Here is a 17,004-nt window from a genome sequence, read left to right as displayed (position 1 = left end):
ACGTTGGCTATCACGTTGATGCCAATAATGCGGTGTGTCATCCTACGCATCGATGGTTTAGATTACTGTCATTAAAAAGCCACATCCTCAGGGTTAATTAAGTCTTTTTCCAATGCTCTTCAGCCCCCATAACACGAAATTTATCCCTCTTTTAGCAAGTTATATTCATTGTTTCACAAGTTGCTCAAGAACAAAAACCCTAGGTGAATTAAATTCAAATTCAAGGCTCAAGATTCCACTGTTAATTTTCTAGAATTCACCAACTGAGATATGTGAAGTGTTCATCCAAGGGTTCCTTCCACCCTTGGATTCCAAGAAACTCTTTTAAAGCTCATGTAGAGTGATTTCATGATTTCTATGATTTGAATTAAAGTGAATTTATGATTTATTACAAGATTCATGTAGAGTTAATTGATGTGTTCTTTATCATGTGAATTCATGTTGAAACTCTTGGAATTATGTAATTGGAATTGAATCATGATGCCTATATGTTGTTGTAGTATTATGTGCATATATTATTCCCACAAGTGTTTGATGAATTGTCCATGTGAGTTGAATAGTGAAAAAAAGATATCATGTTAACATGTATTCAAGCGTTTGCTTGAATGCCCAAATGAATGATTGATGGCTAAGTAGTTAGTTACCATGTCTCAAGATTATGCCATGTCTTTTAAGAGTATGCTATCGAGTCCTGGGGCTATTTAATACCCGACAATTTAACTGCTTGTCTAGAGCCATGGTCAGTCACAGAATAGAATCAGTCATGTATCGATTGGTAGAATTTAGTCAGTTACAGAACTTAGGAAAACTCAGTGAACTCAGAATTAGTCCAGCTCAGTTCAGCAAAATTGGTTAAGTTAAGTTATACAGTACGATCAGTAACAGTTCAGTCTAGCCTAGTATAGTTTAGAATTCAGTCCATTGTCTATTCAGTTGGGAGTAGGATTCAGCACTGAGTGAATCCAAGGATGGGGACTCACCTGCCAGTAGAGGGTGAAATCCTTAGAAGCAGTCCTTGCATTCCAAAACTACGTTGTCAGCGGAGGTTGAGACATCAACCTGCTAGGTTAGGGTTGATGAAGTGATCTACCTGCCAATTGAGGGTACCACCGTTCTCATCCAGAGTACCTTCCAGATGAGGGTGACTCACCACTTGTCCTTACCCATGGAATGGTATTGACACCCTTCCAACTGGGGTTACAAGTTAGACTCCAAATCAGTTAGAGAAGGGGCATGTCGGTTAGATGATTACTTCCCACAGTCTCAATTTCAGATTCAGTCTCAGTATGGAACTCAGTTCAGTTCCACAGATTCAAGACTATTAGACACAGTCATTCAGTTACCAGTTATTCAATATTAGTACACTCAGATATCAGTTAATCAGTGTTCAGATTTAATATTCAGTGTTTTTACGATCTCAGTGTAGTTTCCATATTAATGCATGTACTCTCATTCAGTCGTACTAATGATATTCAGTTAGTATTGTTCATGCATATGAACCCATGTATTTCAGCCTACCTCACTGAGCATACCAGTACATTCAAAGTACCGACGCATACCTTTCTTTTACGCTATGATGTCTTATATCATAGGTTCAGATGCAGGGCTACTGAGCACCCTTAGCAGTTCTGATTTTCATCATACAGAGTTAGTGGTGATTCCTCATAGTTAGAGGACGTGATTATTTATTTCAGCATTTCAGTTTATTTTTATTAGTCGGATTTAGTTGGGGACTTGTTTCATCAACTTCATAGTTCAAACAATTTATAGGCTTTTCAGACTAGAGAATTTTCAGACAGTTGATCAGTTTTCAATATTGATGTTCAGTTTTTTTGTGGTATTGTGATACCATATCTAGTATTATTTATAGTATTGAACCTTATGGCATGTTTTCCACCAAATTTCTACATATTTTAGTATTATTTTAATTCAGTTATTACAGTAGGTACCAGTCATGGGTTAGCTTGTGGTCCTTTGGGATTACGATAACCGTGTAGCGTTCGGGGTACAGACTCGGGGCATTACCATTACTAACCCTTATCTTGATCCCAATTAACTATTAACTTTTGAGTCTCTAGTTATTAGATGAAATCAAACCATCTAACATAGATAATACCTAAAAGCATGTATCAACAGTTAAACTCCAAATTACTATTGTCATTATTTTTCCTAGTCATTACTCCTCTTTTTGAGTAAGTAGAAATAAACTTGGCGGGATCTTAACAGTTTCCCCCGCTAATAAGCTTATTATAGTGAACATAATGCAATGCATGCCATGGGTATCGATTCAATTCAACAATCACATTTCCCCTACTTCGTTAATCCGTCAGGGTTTCCACAACCCTAGCTATGAGTTTTTAGTCGCTCATGCATGTAAAATAATCATCAACATTCAAGATTGAAAGCATAGATGAAATCACAATAAAAGAAGTAGAAAAATCACAACCATAACTGAATTAATCAATAGAAGTCAATACAAGAGAATTCCAAGATCAAAATTAAATTTTGGAATCAAAATATGTTTATGAGTATCAAAAATGTGTTACTCCCACTAAAAAAACACATAAATGGTATTTATAGTACATGAGGAAACCCTAAAACCTAAGACCAAATGAAATAGGAAAAAACACGGTCGGTGGATACTTATGGACCCTACTTGCGCCCTGACCCTAGGCGCATGTAGTATATGCGGTCAGTAGGGTGGGCGCAGGTACCAGGATGAAAAAATCCTACAGGTCAGATCTTGGGATTTTGTACTTCTGGCACTTGTTTTGCCTACTTGCGGTCTGTAAGTCCTACTTGCGGCCCATGTTTTGATTTAGTAAGTGTCGGGAGTCATATTTTCAACTCTTCTTCAACTCGAACATGCCTTGATCACGAACAAGCCAAAAAGTGTCCCGAACATCCATAATTTCTCCATTAAGTATCCAAAAAATAATTTGTCCACTTTTTCACAAACTTAGCATCCAAAACATAATTTCCAACAAAACATACCCAAAATGCGTCATATCTAACAAAACAACCTCAAAAACTTGGATTTTTTTTCCATTTTTTAAGCATCGAAAGTGATATATTTCTATAGCACATCAACACCCTCAACTTAGAATGTTTGCATGTCCTCATGGAACAAAAAAACAAAAAAAAGTGATGCTTAACTGGGAGAATCTAAGCTATTAAAGGAAGTTAGTCAAACACTTTTAAGATCAAACCACACCATCTCTTTCCTATCACACTTTTCAAAACCAACTGTGTATGAACATGAAGCACATCAATGTGACACAATGGGATCAAGGTATGGAATTACATTAGCAACAGACAATCATACATATATACATATTATACTGCCCTAAACAAGTAAATAGCTAGCAATATGACTCAATTGCCCTCACAACAAGGATGTCCCACAGACTAATATAATATAATGCATGTCAATGTAGGGACAATCAAGAGACACTCACACTCAGAAGAGAAGTTTTAATAAATGTATGTCAAATACCATCGGCTTGCCCTTATTTTCTTTACCTTAGTTTTCATATAGTCAATTTAGGATCACTATAGGACTTTTCTCGGCTTGTAATGTTGGCTTGGGGGCTGGTATGGTACATATGGACATATCAAGTGACTAAGCCACCTTGGCACTATACTAACCTTGGGGTGTCACTTACTAGCCATTTTTCACTTTATTTTTGCCGTTATTTCTCCATTTTTATTCTTTATTGCACATTCAAGTTGCGTGTAGTCTTTTATTATCTCTTTTTTTACTTTTTCATAATTTTTCTTTTCTTTTTCTTTTTCTTCCACACCCATGCCTACTAACTTTTTCTCTTATTTTACCCTTCTACATACCCTCTTTACACTATGCACCCCTATGATAGTCACCCTCAACTTACGCATTTTGCCTGAGTTGGGGTTCACAATGTCCAAGGATGACCAGGGCCAAAATAGGTTCATTATAGGACTAATGGGATGGTGAATAGGTGAAATAAGAAAAATAGGAAACAAGGCTCAAAAATAGGATCAAGGGATACAATTCATATGTGGAAGGTCATTTAGGCTAAAAGTGGACTGAAATAAAAAACGGCCAATGATCCTTTCCTAAATGTGGTGGCGGTTGTGCACTACAATAAAATACACCCACAGTTAGCTTGGAACACCTCTGCCTATCAACAAATACAGTCTCTGTTGAATCATGGGTGGCTCTTTTCAGAGCTTGCTCAAATGACCTATCTGGATTCTATAATTCCCCCACTTAGCCTCTCTTGGTCCCAACTCTAGGGACCACCACATCATCTTTTGCAAATAAATCAATGTGTATGGGACCATGCGACGATGATGGATATATAATTGGGGATACAACTGGATAGATAGATAATATGTGGCTTTCAGTGAGAGAGCACGCCTCTGCTCACAAAATATCCACCTCCTCCCTTAGATGTTCTAAATTTAGCATCTCAATATCTACAAACCAGCCTATTTCACTTCTCTCAAAAGCATCAATACATGCATGTAAATTAGCATATAACTCTAGCATAGCAACTCGGTACGCCGACTGTCATTTAACCTCAATCATCTCTAGTGTAGTCTTGACCGATGGTTAGATCTGCTCATATAACATCACCACCTTGATCTCAACAATCGATGGCCGAGTGGACATCACCTCTATTCTCTTCTCAATACTTGGTATATCTGTCATACTGGCCTCTAGAATAGCATCTTCATCAATAGTGTCTATCACAGACACCACTCGCATATCGGTTGGCTACTGCACTATCATACACACATCAAAAACTACTTGCTCATCATTTAGTTTAAAGGTGATCTCCTCTAAGTCCATATCAATCAATACCCTACCAGTAGATAGAAAGGGTCTACCCAATATAATGAGGGCTTAAAAATTAACCTCACAATCAAGAACCATAAAATCAACAGGGAGCATGAAGGAATCCATCCTTACTTTTATGTCACACAAAACACCTAACGGTTTCTTTATAGATGAGTCAGCTATCAATAGTTTTATGGACATTGGTTTGAGTTCTCCCATCCTCAAAAACTTATACACAACCAGTGGCATCACATTTACTCCTGATCCTAAGTCACATAAAGCCTGCTTGATACTGAAAGGCCTGAACATGAAATGGAGACTGCTCTGGGATCTTTCTTCTTTTGTACTAACGGTAACGAAGGGGTCACACTATCAGGGTGCACATGATCATTGGGACCGATGACCCAATCCTCACAACTATCATACTCAAAGTCATTATTACCCTATGTCAACTTCTCAAACTTTACCTCGGGTATCTCATTGCTCTTAGTGCTATCAATCTTTAACTCCTCAATAGTAGTTATAAGGGGATCATCAGTAGTGGCACCAAAATTAGTGGTGATAGCTAGACAATGATTTATAGCTGGCGAACTCTAAACTTTTTCACTCAAAAGAGTAATAGGCTATTTCTATTTGATCATAGCAGATATTTTCCTGCACTGGTCCTCAAACTGCTTGATAGTAGTGGCATGCGACTCCACCTTATAGGTCAACCTTGAAATGTCAACCTTAATCTCTTTAAGGCTGTTCTCCTGAATTTCTTGAACCTTCACCAGTTTGGCCAGCATCTCTTCCATTCTTGATTTTGTATCTGGTTTGCCAGGCAGAACGTAACTATCTCTTTTCTCCTTGTAATTATCTCTCCATCTCCATTCACTATCTTTGTCCCTACTGCGGTCTATATATATGTCATCATAGTAGTTTCGATCTTGGTTTCCTTGCCCTTAGGCTTGGAAACCCTCCAACTGATGATCCGAATACCTTGCCTTCTCTTCTAGTGTGGACTCATAAGCTCTGGAAGTTGTACCTTGTGCTCCTATTGCATGAACTTTTTCAAAATTCATGGTTGAGGAATTCTTTTCCAACACACCAATATCAGTCTTTAGTAGCGCAATCTCTTGTGCTATAGAATCATCAACTACTATATGGTCACCAATAGATCCAATGGCGTAAGTACCAAAACCTCTCTCAACCTCTTGAGTCTGCCACCCTCGATTAGTGAACGAGATCTGATCCATAATACTAGAAACTATCTCCCATCTCAATCTTATAAAGGCCCCTCTAGAGATAGTATCTACCATAGCTCTAGAACTGATGGTCAGGGCTTCACAGAATAACTATAATAAGTTCGTCCCTAAAATTCAACGGTTGGGAACCATGCTCAACTTTTTATTGAACCTGAACCAAGCCTCATACATAGACTCAGACTGCATCTACCAAAAATTATATGTCTCATACTTGAGCTACAACACCCTAGATAGAGGAAAGAACATGTTAAAGAAATTTTTGTGTAACTCATTCCATGTAGTGATAGACCCTCTTGGCATTTCTCCTAACCATAAATATACTTCTCCTATAAGCAAGAAAGGGAACAACCTCAATCTGAGCACCTCCTGATTCACCCCTAGATATGTATAAGAAGTGCAAATTCCAATAAAATTGGCTAGATATATGTTTGCATTATCTGTAGGCAGCCCCGTTAACACACCCTTTATGTATAAGAGTTGGATCACAGAATTCAATAGATTAAACTTAATGTCAGAGAGTAAAACAGAAGGAATAATGGCTCCAGTCTCTGTAGGCTCAACATACCCCAGATCCTCTTCATCATCCTCATATAGTTGCAAGTACTAGTACGCTGGGATGATGGGCTCGACCACCTCAAACTCTATTCTGGTTTCTATCGAGTGATGCTCGATGGTCTGATTCCTATCTCTACACAGCTAACTCTGCTTCCTTAGCTATCCGCTGAGTATCTTCTGCTACCCTCCTCTCATATTTATCTTGAGCTAACAGAACCTCCATCGGTGGGTCAATAATATCCTAAACTCCTTTAGAAAGAGGAGGAGACATATTATCACGAACTTCTTCAGGAAGATGATCTCTCTTTGGCTCTGTCACCCTACTAGGTATTTGTAGGATCCTCTCTGGATTTAGATTCAGTGGGAGTAAGAAATTTCCTATACTCTGTGTGCTAGGAATACACTAGTGTATACCTGTAATGCCCCAAAACCTAGTCTCAAGATGTCACACGATGCTCAAGACTATGAGTAGCCTTAAGCTAACCCTGTCTGCCTGTTACTAAGTGTAAATATCATAATAAAGGAAACATATACATAAGAGCCATACTAAATGCGGAAAACATAATGAAATATCTGAGAATAATCTAAATATAATGTCTAAAAATCAATACTGAATAACCTAACTGTAAACTAGTAGTCTGACAAACCTCTACTACTAATATCCAGAAAGTCACTGAGACAAACCCCCAGCTAACTCAAACTGTCTGAAAAGAATGCTAAATCATATAAACAATAAGCTACAAAGTTTGAATGAATAAGTCCCAAACTATGAGGGCTCACCAACTATCGAATGTAGATGGAGATGCCCGAACAACTCACGCTGTTGATACTGAGCACCGAAACCTACATTATGAGAAAATATAGTACATAGACATATATGTGGATTACTAATTTGATGATTTACTAAGTATATATGGGTGATGTGCATAAGTAAAACATTATCTCATCATCATAAGTTGTAAAACAATGCATGCTAAATGAAAATGACTCACATAAGCTGGAATATCTTAAAACTAAAATCTGAAATCATACATAGCAAATCAAACTTTATAAATCTAGTGAGTCATAACATTTAGTTCTAAAAGTTGTACTTGTATTTCCTCTTTAAATCATATTATCTAAGCGTAGAAAGGACTCACCCTTAAATCTAAAATCTGAAAGCTGAAAACTGTAGGTAAAAATCTTTCTATAAAGAAATAGACTAAATAAATTGGTGAGCCTTTACACTAATTTTTCTAAAAGATTTTCTGTCATTCTATCTTAGGATTTAGGAACTTTGGGAGGTACTTCTAACTGACATAAATCATGTGAGCTGTCATGGAGTCCAACATCTTACCCACCTTGGAGAGAGTTGTTCTACCCTTGCCATCAGAATAGAACCTTAACTTATGTGATCACTATCTTAGCCCACTGTGGGAAAATCATAAACCTACGGTGGCACGTAGTTTAGGGGCATGAGCCCTTTGGAATCATACCCAACTCGGAGCTAAATACTACTCCCATACTTATCGCTCAGAACTTTTAGGAAATCTTCCTTAAAATAGCACAAGGGTTTAAAATAAAAACTAATGATTCTTCTCTTTCTTTAAATTTCAAACTATATGAACAATGTGGATTTCTTATCTTAGCTTAGGATCAAAAAATCAAAGCTTTACTAAAAATATGTGAATAAACTAATCATAGAATGCTTAAAGCATCATCTTTCTTGAAACATCAACATATAAACTTGGGCTTAGTAACCCATACATCAAACTCATTTCAAAACATTATAATATTCTTGCTTGATTATGAAAACAATGATAATTCATCTCAAAATTGGTAAATTTCTGCAGTAGGCATGAAAGTATTAAAATAGACATGCAATTGAACTTCTAAAACATTGAAAATCTCATAATCTTGCAATTAGAAATAATGGGTATGAACCCTAATTTAAAATTCATGTATAGACATTCAAAATCATAAAATTTTATAGTTAAAAGCTAGTTGGGCATAAGGATGAAAGAGGATCCTTGTTCATAAACCCCACATACCTTGGTTGATGATTAGATGAAGAGTCTTTAATTATTGATTCCTAATTGAGTTCTTGGTAATGGATTCTTGATTATCTTGTCTTGGGAATCCTCAATTTAAAGCTTGATTGGAGAAACAATGGTGGATTTTGATTTCTTGGAGAAGAAGCTTTGGAGCTCTAGGGTTTTTCTTATGAAGAGAATGATGAATAATGAGGTATCTTTGCTATTTGGGGCTAAAATCATGTGTTTTGGGTGGAATAAGAGTGGGGAAAATCACTCAATTACCCCTTTGGATGCGTATTTTTAATGACTGAAAAGTGCCCAGCGATGCGCAGGATGACGTGTTGCGTCGTAGTATCGATACGATGGCCGATACGCCATGTTGAGTTTGCATTGGGCTACTGAAATTCACACTCTGGTACTGGAAAAAAATATTTGTCAATGTGATGGGCGACGCGATGCGCCGAGATCGCATCGACTCCCTATTTTCAATATCCAAATAAGCTTCAATATGGTTCGAAAAATCCAAAACTCGCCCGAGAATACCCATCGACCTCCCTGATCATGAATCAACTTAAAAGTTGACACTTTAAGGTCATACGGACCATAAATAAAATCATTGAATTATCAAGGTATTAAAATGAGACTAAGTGTCATTACTTAGTTAAATTTTTCTAAGTCTGGGACCTTTTTTTGGCATACTATATATGACTGAAATGACTAGGGTTTTGCGGGGTCTTACAATATCTCCCCATTGGGAACACTCATCCTCGAATGTGGCTAGTTAAGCTGAAAATACTGAGGAATCCGAGGCTATAAGCTATCACGCACAACTAAAATAGACTGTATGACTGAAAGTAAAACATACTGAGCTACTGAACTTATCTGTGAGTGCATGAATTTACATGAAAATAGCTATATGGCCGAATCTGAGACTGGAAAAAAATTGAATGGAGGAAGACTATTACCTTCGGCTGAATCTTAGTTCGTGGATAAGAAATGGGGATAATTGGTACGCATGTCTACTTCTGCTTCCAAAGTAGCACTCTTAACGGATTGATTTCGCTATAGAACTTTGACCAAGGGAACTTCTTTGTTCCTTATCCTACGGATCTGATGATCAAGAATCTCAACTGGGACTTCTTTGTAAGAAAGGCTATTCTGAATATTTGTACTTTCTAGAGGAACTATAACGGGTGAATCATCCATGCATTTCTTCAACAAGGACACATGGAACACTGGATGAACTGAGGAAAAATATACGGGTAGCTCAAGATTATACACTACCTTCCCAACACGACTTAAAATATGGAAAGGACCAACATAACGGGGACTAAGTTTTCCCTTCTTGCCAAATCTTTTCACCCCTTTCATGGGTGAAACATTTAAATACACAATATTATCAACCTCAAACTTAAGATCTCTTCTCCTTATGTCTGCATAAGATTTCTGATGACTTTGGGCTATTTTCAATCTTTCTCGAATAAACTGAACTATCTCCATGCGGCTTCACCCACTTCGAACCAACCAACTGGCGATCTACATCTACGCCCATAAAGAGCCTCTAATGGATCCATCTGAATACTAGCATGCTAACTATTATTATAAGTGAACTCAATCAATGGCAAATACTCATCCCAACTACCTTTGAAATTAAGAACACATGCCCTTAACATATCCTCTAGAGTCTGAATGGTCCTCGCTGCCAACCATCTGTCTGTGGAAAAAAAGTTGAACTGAGATAAATTTGGGTACCAAGACCCTTCTGAAAGGCTCTGCAAAACTGAGAGGTAAACTGAGTACCCCTATCGGAGATGATCGGCAAGGGAACACCATGCAATCTGACTAACTCTCGGATATACAACTTAGCATAATCTTCAGTTGTATAGGATGTGTGAACTATCAAGAAATGCATTGACTTAGTCAGTCATTCCTCTATCACCCAAATCGAATTATGCTGACAACGCGAATGGGGTAAACCAGTCACAAAATCCATATTCACCTCTTCCCACTTCTAAGTGGGGATACCAAACACTTGCATCACACCACCAAGTCTTTAGTGTTCTACCTTAGCCTGTTGACAAGTTGTACACTTCGCTTAAACACTGCTATATCTTTCTTTATACCACTCTACCAATAGATTTCCTGCAAGTTGCGGTACATCTTTGTGGTACTAGGATGGATAGAATAACACACACCATGTGCTTCTGCCATAATCCTCTTCCTCAAATCGTCAACACAAGGCACACACAATCTTCTCTGGTATCTCAACATACCATCTCCCCTTGGGAGAAAATGTCTATCTTTTTGTCTTTAACTGAATCCTTTAATTTGACCAAACTAGAATCCTTATCTTGTTTCTCCTTCACCTCCGAAACTAGGGAAGATTCAAAACTACTCTGAACCCAAACATTCCCTTCAGCTGAATCAACGAACCTAACACCCAATCTAGCTAACCGATGCACTTCCTGAACTAACTCTTTCTTATCACTCTCCACATGGGCAACACTGCCCATAGACAATCTATTAAGGGCATCTACCACTATATTGGCCTTGCGCAGATAATACAACACACTCATATCATAATCTTTCAACAACTCCAACCACCTTCTAAAATTAAGGTTCAACTCTCTCTAAGTAAACACATACTATAAGCTTTTATGATCCATGAACACATCAACATGCACCCATACAAATAATGTCTCCAGATTTTCAAAGCAAACACAATAGCAGCTAACTTAAGATCATGGGTTGGGTAACTCTTTTCGTGAGGCTTAAGTTGTCTAGAGGCATAGGCTATGACCTTACCTCTCTATATCAAAAAATAACCCAAACCAACTCTGAAGATGTCATAATAAACCACAAACCATCTGTACCATCAGGTAATGCAAAATCTGGGGCTAAAGTGAGTCGAGTCTTCAACTCCTAAAAACTCTTCTCGTAGGAATCTGACCACTGAAACTTAACTTTCTTTTGATTTAATCTAGACATAAGAGATGCAATAGACGAGAAACCCTCAACAAAACATCTGTAATAGCCAGCTAAACCGAAGAAACTCCTAATGTCTGATGGATAGATAGGTCTAGACCAATTTCTTACAGCTTCTGTCTTTTGGGGATCAACTTTTATACCCTTACTAGAAATAATATGACCAAGGAAAGCTACTGACCTTAGACAAAACTCACACTTGCTGAATTGGGTGAATAACTGGTGATCTCTAAGAGTTTGCAACATAATCCAAAGATGGTCTGCATGATCATCCTTACTACGAGAGTAGACAAGAATATCATCTGTAAAGACTATGACAAACATGTCGAAATACTATTTGAACACTCTATTCATCACGTCCATGAAGGCTGTTGGGGCATTTGTTAGTCCGAAGGACATGACTAGAAACTCAAAATGATCATAACGAGTTCTCAAAGTTGTCTTTAGAATATCACATTCCATTACTTTAAGCAGATGATAGCCGGATCTAAGGTCTATCTTTGAGAAATAACTTGCACCTTGGAGTTGGTCAAATAAGTCGTCAATTCTAGGAAGAGGATATTTGTTTTTGACTGTGACTTTATTCAATTGATGATAGTTAATGCACATAAGTAAAGAACCATCTTTCTTTCGTACAAATAGGATGGGAGTGCCCCATAGAGAAACACTAGGCCTTATGAAACATTTATCTAAAACATCTTTGTGTTGCTCTTTCAACTCTTTAGGCTCGATGGGAGCCAGATGATATGGAGGTATAGAAATAGGCTTAGTATTTATAAGAAGGTCAATACTGAATTCTATTTCCCTATCAGGAGGTACCCCTGGCAAATCTTTGGAAAAAACGTCAGGAAAATCATTAACTACATTGACTTACTGAACTATTGGGGTCTTAGAATTAGTATCTTTGACTCGAACTACATGATAGATATACCCTTTTGAAATCAACTTTTTGGCTTCAAGATAAGATATGAAATAAATTTCGGGAGACACTGAATTACCTTTCTACTCAAAGACTGGCTCATCTGGAAACTAAAACTTCACCACTCGGGTGTGATAATCTATAGAGGCATAATAAGAATGGAGCTAATCCATACCAAGAATAAGTTCAAAGTCAACCATATCTAACTCTATTAGGTCTGCTAACATGAATTTTTGAAGGACAGTAACAGGACACTTTCTATAGATCTGTTTAGCAATAATTGACTTACCCACTGGGGTAGAAACCAAGAAGGGTTCAGGGATCTTTTCGAAACTTATCTCAAAATTCACTACAACTAATGGGTCACATAAGAGAAAATTAACCCAGGGTTTAACAACATATAAACATCAAGATGAAAGACACGGAGCATACCAGTAATGATATCTGGTGAATCCTCCTACTCCTAATGAGATGGTAAAGCATAAAATCAATTCTCATACTGACCCCCATCGGTACTGATGATGCGCCCTGAGGAGGAACTGGGCGACCTAAAGGAGTTGGTGCACTAGTAGCCTGAGTCTGGGGACGAACATCTTTATTTTCCTGCTTAGCATATGGACACTTTTTGATTCCGTGACCCACCTTACCACAACTATAGCAACCCTTTGTTCCCTTCAAACACTCACTAAGGTAAGCTTTACCACACTTAGCATAGGTTGGATAATTGGGCCTCCTACTCAGACTATTCTGAGATCTGGACATAGAAGATTTACACCACTGCTCCTATCTACCTCTGAGAGTGGGAGCACTGGCTGAAGATGGTGCTGACATAGATGAATAATTTTGAATCTGCGAATGGTTTTCCTTTGAGAGCTAGCGTGGCCATACTCAAACTGACCTATTCTAGCCTTCTTATTGCCTCTTTCTCTTTCCTTCAACTTCTCTACCTCAATCTATTGAGCATGCATCATCAATCTCAAAGATCTATGTCTCCAATGAGTATAGCAGTCCTACACTCCTTGACTATCAAGCTAGACACTCCAGTAACAAACTTACTCATACTAGCCCTAGGATTATCCATCGTATCAGGGGCATACTTAGACAACTAATTGAACTTAAGGTAGTACTCCTTTACTATCATTAAGCCCTATCTCAAATTCACAAACTCTTCTATCTTAGCTTTCTTTATCTCACATAGGAAGAACCTATCTAGAAAAGCATCTTGAAATACCTGCCAACTCATAGGAGTTGCATTCTCACCTCTACCATTCCTCCACATAACTACCCAATCATATGCTACATCCTTTAATCTATAGGATGCTAACTCTACACTTTCCTCTTTAGAAATATGAATAATCTAGATGATCTACTTCACCTTATCTAAATAAAGTTGTTGGTCCTCACCAGGTTTCGACCTAAAAAACTCTGGCAGATACATCCTTATGAAGTCTCTGATTCTAGCTATTGCTAAATCACCATTTTGCTGAAGTGGGATAGTATATTGATTCTGATGGTTGCCCTAAACATTACCACTCACAGCTTAGGCCAATGCCTGAAAGGTAGCCCTAAACTTAGCATGGGATACATTCTCATTCAAAGGATCGGTGGGCTTGGTGGCTAGTTATTATTTCTACAGGCATTAGCTCGTCGAGAAGGCATATTCAACTGTCATGTAAAAGCATGAGTTAAAAGCATATAGAGATGATGTAAGTATAATATATCATGACAGAAAGAGATAATTTCTTAAAAACATCCCGTAGCCTCTTACTCATAAATATGGCGTACTTTATACCCATGATCAAGACTTTATGTAATGTGGTTTGTCTGACTCCTTAAGACTCTCCAAAAAACCTATGGCTTTGATACCAAGTTTGTAACACCCCAAAACCTGGTCCCGAGATGTTACACAGTGCTTAAGACTATGAGTAGCCTTAAGCTAACCCTGTTTTCCTATTACTAAGTCTGAATCTTATAAAAAAGAAAACATTGACATAAAATCCATACTAGATATGGAAAACTTAATGAAATATCTAAGAATAATCTGAATATAATGTCTGAAAATCAATACTAAATAACCTGGTTGTAAACTAGTAGTCTGACAAGCCTCTACTACTAATATCTAGAGAGTCACTGAGACAAACCCCCAACTAACTTGAACTGTATGAAAAGAATGCTAAATTATATAACTAATAAGTTGCAAAGACTGAATGAATAAGTCCCCAAACTATAAGGACTCACCAACTATCAGATGTAGATAGAGATGCCCGAACTACTCACGTTGTTGATACTGAGCACCGGAACCTACATTATAAGACAATATAGCACATAGACATATATGTGGATCAGTTCTTTGAGGATGTATTGAGTATATGGGGGTGATGTGCATAAGTAAAACATTATCTCATCATCATAATTTGTAAAACAATGCATGCTAAATGAAAATGACTCACATAACCTGGAATATCTGAAAACAGAAATCTGAAATCATACATGGCAAATCAACTTTATAAATCTAGTGAGTCATAACATTTAGTTCTAAAAGTTATACTTGTATTCCCTTTTTAAATCATATTATCTAAGTTTAGAAAGGACTCACCCTTATATCTAAAATCTGAAAGCTAAAGTCTGTAGTTAAATATCTTTTTGTAAAGCATAGTCTAAATAAATTGGTGAGCCTTCACACTTATTTTTCTAAAAGCTTTTTTATCATCCTGTCTTAGGATTTAAGAACTTTGGGAGGTACTTTTAACTGACATAAACTATGTGATCTGTCATGGAGTACAGCGTCTTACCCACGTTGGGGAGAGTTGTTCTACCCTTGCCATCGGAATAGAATCTTAACTTAAGTGATCACTATCTTAGCCCACTATGGGCAAATAAAAAACCTACAGTGGAACATAGTTCTGGGGCATGATACCTTGGAGTCATACCCAACTCGTTGCTAAAAACTACTCCCATACTTATCGCTCAGAACTTTTAGGAAATCCACCTTCAAATAGCACAAGGGTTTATAGTGAGAACCAATTATGCTTCTGTTTCTTTAAATTTCAAACTATATTAACAGTGTCGATTCCTTATCTTAGCTTAGGATCAAAAGATCAAAGCTTTACTGAAAATTTGTGAATAAGCTGATCATAGGATGCTTAAAGCACCATCAATCTTGAAACATCAACATATAAACTTGGGCTTGGTAACCCATACATCAAACTCATGTCAAAACATCGTAATATTCATGCTTAATCATGAAAACAATGATAATTCATCTTAAAATCTGTAAATTTCTGCATTAGGTATGAAAGAATGAAAATAGACATGCAATTCAACTTCTATAACATTGGAAATCTCATAATCTTGCAATTAGCATTAATGGGTATGAACCCTAATTTAAAATTCATGTATAGATATTCAAAATCGTCTAAATTTGTAGTTTAAAGCTAGTTTTGGGCACAGGAATGAAAGAGGATTCTTGTTCATAAACCCTACATACCTTGGTAGATGATTAGATGAGGAATCTTGAATTATTGATTCCTAATTGATGTCTTGGAGATGGATTATTGATTATCTTGTCTTGGGAATCCTCAATTTAAACCTTGCTTGGAGAAATAATGGTGGATTTGATTTCTTGGAGAAGAAGCTTTGGAGCTCTAGGATTTTGCTTTTGAAGAGAATGATGAATAATGAGGTATCTTTGCTATTTGGGGCTAAAATTATACGTTTTGAGAAGAATAAGAGTGGGTAAATTGACTCAATTACCCTTTTGGACCCAAATTTTTAATGACTGAAAAAGTGCCCAGTGACGCGCAGGACGCCACGCCACGTCGATAGTATCAATGCAATGGCCGATGCGCCGCGTCGAGCTTGCCTTGGGCTACTGAAATTTGCACTCTGATACTAGAAAAAAATATTTGTCGACACGATGGGCGATGCGATGTATTGAGATCGTATCGTCTCACTATTTTCAACATCCAAACGAGCTTCTAACTTGGTCCAAAAAATCCAAAACTCACCCGAGAACACCCATCGACCTCCCTAATCATGAATGAACTTAAAATTTGACACTTTAAGTTCATAAGAGTCATAAATATAATTATTGAAATACTGAGGTCTTAAAATGAGACTAAGTGTCATTACTTCGTTAAATTTTTCTAAGTCTGGGACCTTTTTTAGCATACTAAATATGAATGAAATGAATAGGATTTTGCGGTGTCTTACAATACCTAACTAAGAACAAAAACAAAAAAAAAAGAACTGAAAAACTGTAACAACTTCAATTCACTAATCAACACCGTATTCCCCAGCATCGGTGCCAAAATTTGATGATACCCAAGATACACCTTCACTCCATAGATGATTGCGGTTGCTATCAAATATAGTAACCCAACAAAGGTTAGGATCAAATCCCAAGGGAATACATTGTAACACCCCGTACTTAATTACGTGCATTAGTCATTGTTATATGTG

Source organism: Capsicum annuum, chromosome 12 (assembly GCF_002878395.1).
Source record: "Capsicum annuum cultivar UCD-10X-F1 chromosome 12, UCD10Xv1.1, whole genome shotgun sequence".
Classification (NCBI taxonomy): Eukaryota; Viridiplantae; Streptophyta; class Magnoliopsida; order Solanales; family Solanaceae; genus Capsicum; species Capsicum annuum.
The sequence above is the reverse complement of the archived record's forward strand: the minus strand, read 5'-3'. Positions refer to the sequence as shown.